Below are 6,083 nucleotides of genomic sequence, written 5' to 3'. Positions count from 1 at the left end.
AATGGAGAAAGGATTGGGTTGCTGTTGGTTGGCTTCCTTCATCAAAAGCCAATCACTAGATAAAGTATTGTCTGATTTCAGGGAGACCTTTGTTATACCTCAGTACCTGTTGGTACTAGCAGCTGAATTTACACAGAAATTTATTTATACGATTATACAACAAACATTTGTATGCAGCAGAAGCCATCTACAAATGAATCATTAGATAGACTTACATTGTTAAAGAAAATATCTATACTTTAGAATATTTTTTTCAGAATTTTATAAATACTTACTGTTATTTGTGTATATCACATCTGCTGTAAAGTTTGAAAAAGAAATGCTTTTATATTTTAAGTTTCTGGCATACATTTTATTTATTTTTCAAACTTTTAAAAATAGGCGTTTGTATATTATAAAAAGATATTTTCTGTAGTGGTATGGATGTATTTTCTCCTTCCCGATATTGCAGTGGATGGTTTAATGTTGTATGATATCTGAAAAAAATATTCAATCACAAAATGAAGTTGATATGGCATGTCTCATTGTTTAATCAGATCATTGACTAATTCTAGTAGAAAAAGAGGTTTCTTTATTTGCTGCATGTAAAGATAGCAGAAACAAATATGATTTTACTGTATTGGTTATTATAAATATGACAGATTCAATCCCATACCGGTTTTGCAAATCATCTCTCGAATAAACTGTTTTTATGTAAATCTTGTGGCAAAATATGTTTATCAAGCTAATATTTTGTATTCTTCAACATAATGATAAATAGAATGTTTAAAAGATAATTGAAACATAGATGAAAAATTTCAACATTATTAAGAGGAAAAACTGTTGTAGTTCGTCATTTATCTTTAACATACAGTCAATTAAACCTACTTTGGTATCACAATTTAGGAGACTGTAAACGTAATACATTACAAATTTTCAGTTGTTGCATCACTTTTTTTTATCACTAAGTTGTCCAGACAAAGTTGGGTAACAGAAAGGTACATTTGAATGTATTTCTCTATAAATTGTACTTGATAAGAAGGAGGTAACAATTGGAAAAAATCAGTTGGATACTTTGTTAAAAAACTCAAAAGTTGATGTAAAACCACAGTAAGTGAGATGAACTGAATTGTGTTCAAGCAGAAAATTACAACAGGTAAAAATTACAAATATACTGGTTTGTGCAATATAAGCATTTAATGTAAATTATTTTATTTATAATAGTCATTTAATTTACTTAATTTCATTTACCTAATGTCAAGTTCAATATCTGCCACATATAAAATGTACATTCTACATATTTCGTTTTTTAGCTATTAAAAGGTTTGTTGGATTTGCTTTTTATTCATCTTTTAATTTTACAGTTAAATATTGTATTAAGACATGAATGTGATAGAATGTATATAATCAACTGTCAGATTTGTATGTATACTAAGCATTTAGAAGTAGGACCTCATGATGATGCACTCATTTTTCGATATATTTCTGTTTGCAGCAATGCTTTAAAAAATAGCTGCTTTTGTTTGTGACTTTTTGACATTGTAGATTTCTTTGCATAGTCAGTCATTGCAAAATTATTATTGGCATATATTTCATTATTTCCATAAAGGACTTTAGTATGGTTTGGCGTTTCTGTAGCCCACCAATCAATCAAAATTCATATTGCACATACATGTATTATAAAATTTCTGACTCAATCTGTTTAAAACCAGATCTTTGATTCCGATTCCGATACTCTACGTTGACTGGAAAGTAGAGGATCGAGAGTGGAATCAAAGATCTGGTTTTAATCGGATTGTTTCTGACTAGTCCCTGTCACAGATTATTGCACAGGTGTAATTTCAAAAATGTGTTTCACACAACAACATTGTATTGTAACTTACATGTGAGAGGTTATCATTATTTAATGTTGGCTAAAGACACAGTTTATTTCCTAACAAGTCAATAAGAATTGACCTATTTTAGCTGCCAATACATTTTTTAATAAGATAAATCATATTAGAAATCATACACATTTTTAGCAAACATGTATTTATTTAATTAATTTAAGGAATAAGTTATTAATTTTTAATGTTTTGTAAAATATTGTAATATTTCATGCGAACTGTTTGACTATTAATCCAACCAATTTGCAAAGCAATTTTGTCATTTATTGCAAGTTTTTTTATTGAAACAACGTTATTTCAATAACTGTTTTATAACGTACTCTATTATCAAACCTAGTTTTAGCGCTTTTTGCCCTATGTATTTGAAAGCACTTAATTAAGATAACAAAAAACAAAACAAAAGTCGCTGTACTCCTGCTTGTTATAAACAACAAATGTGCTATGATATAATTTTACCATACACTTGAGATATTGTTTCATGGCAAATGGGTTTTAGTGTCTATCTATGTTTTATTGAGATTATATTTATTTACAGAAAGTCTCATTGACTCACAGACAATTTCTTGTCTCCATCATCTGTTGTAGAATTTGTATAAAATGAAATTTATGCATGACTTCTATAGGCAGCCAATTTGTATCTCTTCAATGGGAAAGGATTTGTTTATATTTTACTAGAATTTAAACATACAATTGCTGTTTCATACAGCAAGTCGTGACAATTGATACAGTTATTATCACCTTTTCACAATTGAGGTAGATTTAACCTGTCCATTCTTTAACAAAAAAATACCAAATAGGAATACACTCGGGTAACCAAATTCATGCAGCCCTTAGCTGGTAGTGTCCGTGTCACATTTAAAAGTATCCAACATTTGAATCCCGCTCTGTTCAGTTGCATAAAGCATATAATATTGAGGATCAAAGTGAGGTCCAGCTGCCAGTGATGGGGAAGGTAATTTTGTAGAGGTTGCTACGGTGTTGGTGTCAATGAAGCTGAAGGAATATTGTCCTTGTACTTTTCCACGAGTCGCCATGTAAATCTTTCCTTGGTTCCTATTTTACACTAGTTTAATGAATTACGAGTTTGAATAACAGTTTTGTGTACAGTTCAGTGTTCTTTTGATTCCGCTTACAAACTGTAGAATTTTGTCATTGTGGTACTGTTCAGGATGGAGTCTTATCAAACTTCATTTACATATCTTGACAATTGAAGGTTAATTTTTACACTGATATAACTATTTATATCAGAAAAAAAAGTTTAGTCTTTGGATCATCATGACTGTTTTCAAATAATAAATCTGCAAATATTTGAAAGAAAAAAAGGAGCCGAATATATGATTTTAGATAAAGCTTAATATAAAACAATCCAGATCTGGTTTCAGGACAGCTTCACTGTAAATAATAAATGTTAGTTTCTTACAATTCTGATGCCAAAGCTGCAAATGGGTTTTTTGTTTCATTTCTCAGAAATCAATCAACTGCATTGCATTATATTCTTATCAGAAGTAAGTTAATAGACTGGTCTTTTCCTGCTTGTAAAATTGTACTGTGTAATATTTGATTGTATATACAGCATCAGATGATCAATATATCGTGCATGTTTTTAAAGCTTGCTGTTTTCTGTTCAGATATCCTGAACAGTTTAACTCATTCACCCCTGAAGACACATTTGAACTCTTCCAATTCAAAGGTTGGAATAGTTCATTATGAAATATCAGGGGTGAATGAGTTATATATTCTATTGTAAATATATTTATGTTACACAGCATGTCAGAACATTGTGTCTGTGACAATGTACATTTGACATACATCAGGTTGGGAGGGAGTTAACAAAATGCTTGAGAGATTCAAGAATTTGATCTCAACAAAAATGAAATAAAAAATAGCGGTTACTAATGGTGTGTTTGAGTGTTTCTTGGTCCTGCATAAGTAACATTTTCGACTTCTTCTCCAAAACCCCTGAACCAATTTCAATGAAATTTTGCAGAAACCTTCCATGGCCAAAGGTCAACAAAAATTGTGAATTATATGGTCCTCAGCCCCCAGGGGCCTAAGGGTGGGGCCAAAAAGGGTCAAATTGACAAAAATTTCAAAAATCTTCTTCTCAAGATCCAGATATGGTAGAATCAAATACTCTTAATAGATGGAAGGGTTTTAAGGTGCTCTACCAAAATTGTGAATTTCATGACCCTGGGGAGGGGGTAAACTTTACTGTCGTTTATATAGGGAAAATCACATTTTGGACCAACATTTGATTAATTTCCATTGGAAGTAATTCAATTTGGGTTAGCATTATCTGTATTAGAAAGCAGTTTGATGGTATGCACAAATCAGCCCTGACTGACCCCTAGGGGCTAATGGGTGGGGCCAAAAAGGGTTGAATTGACTGAAATTTCAAAATCTTCTTCTCAAGACCCTGATATGGTAGAATCAAATACTCTTCATAGATGGAAGGGTCTTAAGGTGCTTAACCAAAATTGTGAATTTCATGACCCTGGGGAGGGGGTAAACTTTACTGTAGATTATATAGGGAAAATCACATTTTGGACCAACATTTGATTAATTTCCATTGGAAGTAATTCAATTTGGGTTAGCATTATCAGTATTGGAAAGCAGTTTGATGGTATGCACTTATCAGCCCTGACTGATCCACCGGGGCTGATGGGTTGGGCCATAACTGGTTAAATTCACTGAAATTTCAAAATCTTCTCCAGACCCAGATATTGTAGAATGGTAGAATCAAATACTCTTAAAAATAGATGGAAGGGTTTTAAGGTGCTCTACCAAAATTGTGAATTTCATGACTGCGTTGTTATGGGGTCTCATGTTCCCCCTGGGGAGGGGGTAAATTTTACTATAGTTTATATAGGGAAATCACATTTTGGACCAACATTTGTTTAATTTCCATTGGAAGTAATTCAATTTAGGTTATCATTATCTGTATTGGAGTGCAGTTTGATGGTATGCACATATCATCCCTGACTGACCCCCAGGGGCTAATGGGTGGGGCCAAAAAGGGTTGAATTGACTGGGTTTTTTTTTTTATGGTTTATATTGGCAAATGATACTTTGGATATTACATGTTGATAACTTGATTGGAATTATAACCCTGAGTTGACAGTTTGATACTTTGAACATTTTGAGCCAGATCTCCCCTAGGGGCCAAAGGAGTCGGTGTGCTAAAATTTCTTCATTTTCCTTGTTTAGAATCAGAGGTGCTAGTTTCAAATACTTTTCAGTCTTAAATCTGTATGCTAGATATTGAATAAGGTGGTTTTATTGGGTTTTTTTTGTCACTTTGAATAATATCTCTGTTCATGTTTTAAAAACAAAAATCAACTCTTTGTATAAATATATCAGAACTCGGGTGACCGTTAAGGCCCATGGGCCTCTTGTTAAATTATAGGTTAAGGTGTAGTTAAAGCAAAAAAGTTTGTTAAATGTTAAACAATAGTGCAAATTTAGCAAATGGTCATCTCAGGAGTTTACATCGATCTTAATGCTATTTGCACCGTTTTAAGTACCATTGATCAGGCTAGGGTTACTGTCATATTGGAAACAGCAGTGGAATTTGAAAAATTAGAAGATCTATAGATCACTCTTGAACATCCCCTCCTCTTATGATCATCAGAGCGGGGATATAAATATAGGGTTAGGAGAATTAAGTTTAGTGCCAACATTTTCAAGCAGACTGGGTTTTCCTATGGGAACAAACTGTGCCCCCTCTATCTTCTGGCTGATTTGTTTTTGTTTTCATATGAGGTTTAAATTTATTTATGAGCTTAAGAGAACTGGTAACAAAAATCTAGCCAATTAAGTCCTTCACATTCAAATGTATCGACTGTGCTGTTTTTAAATAATGAGGAATTCGTTAATGGATCATGTTGATATATACCCTACTGAGCTTGGAATCAAGGACAATTTTGATCTCCCAATCAAAAACTTTCCCTACTGATGGTAGCATCGCGGCTTCCCCAACCTCTGATTTTCACATATACTGTTACAGGTGATTATGTAACTTGCTCCAAATATGATATTCACGATAGATCTCAACTGCTGACGAACAAACTTGCAACACAGGGTTTCCAAAGATGCAGATTAAGATGCACAAGTTCTATGGTCGTCATCATGATTCGGGCGGATTGGTTGAGTGGTTAACACTCAGGCCTTCCACGCAGGAGGCTGGGGTTGATCCCTGAAGTCGTCGTACGCATGGAT

Source organism: Mizuhopecten yessoensis, unplaced genomic scaffold (genome assembly GCF_002113885.1).
Source record: "Mizuhopecten yessoensis strain PY_sf001 unplaced genomic scaffold, ASM211388v2 scaffold716359, whole genome shotgun sequence".
In the NCBI taxonomy this organism is placed as follows: domain Eukaryota; kingdom Metazoa; phylum Mollusca; class Bivalvia; order Pectinida; family Pectinidae; genus Mizuhopecten; species Mizuhopecten yessoensis.
The sequence above is the reverse complement of the archived record's forward strand: the minus strand, read 5'-3'. Positions refer to the sequence as shown.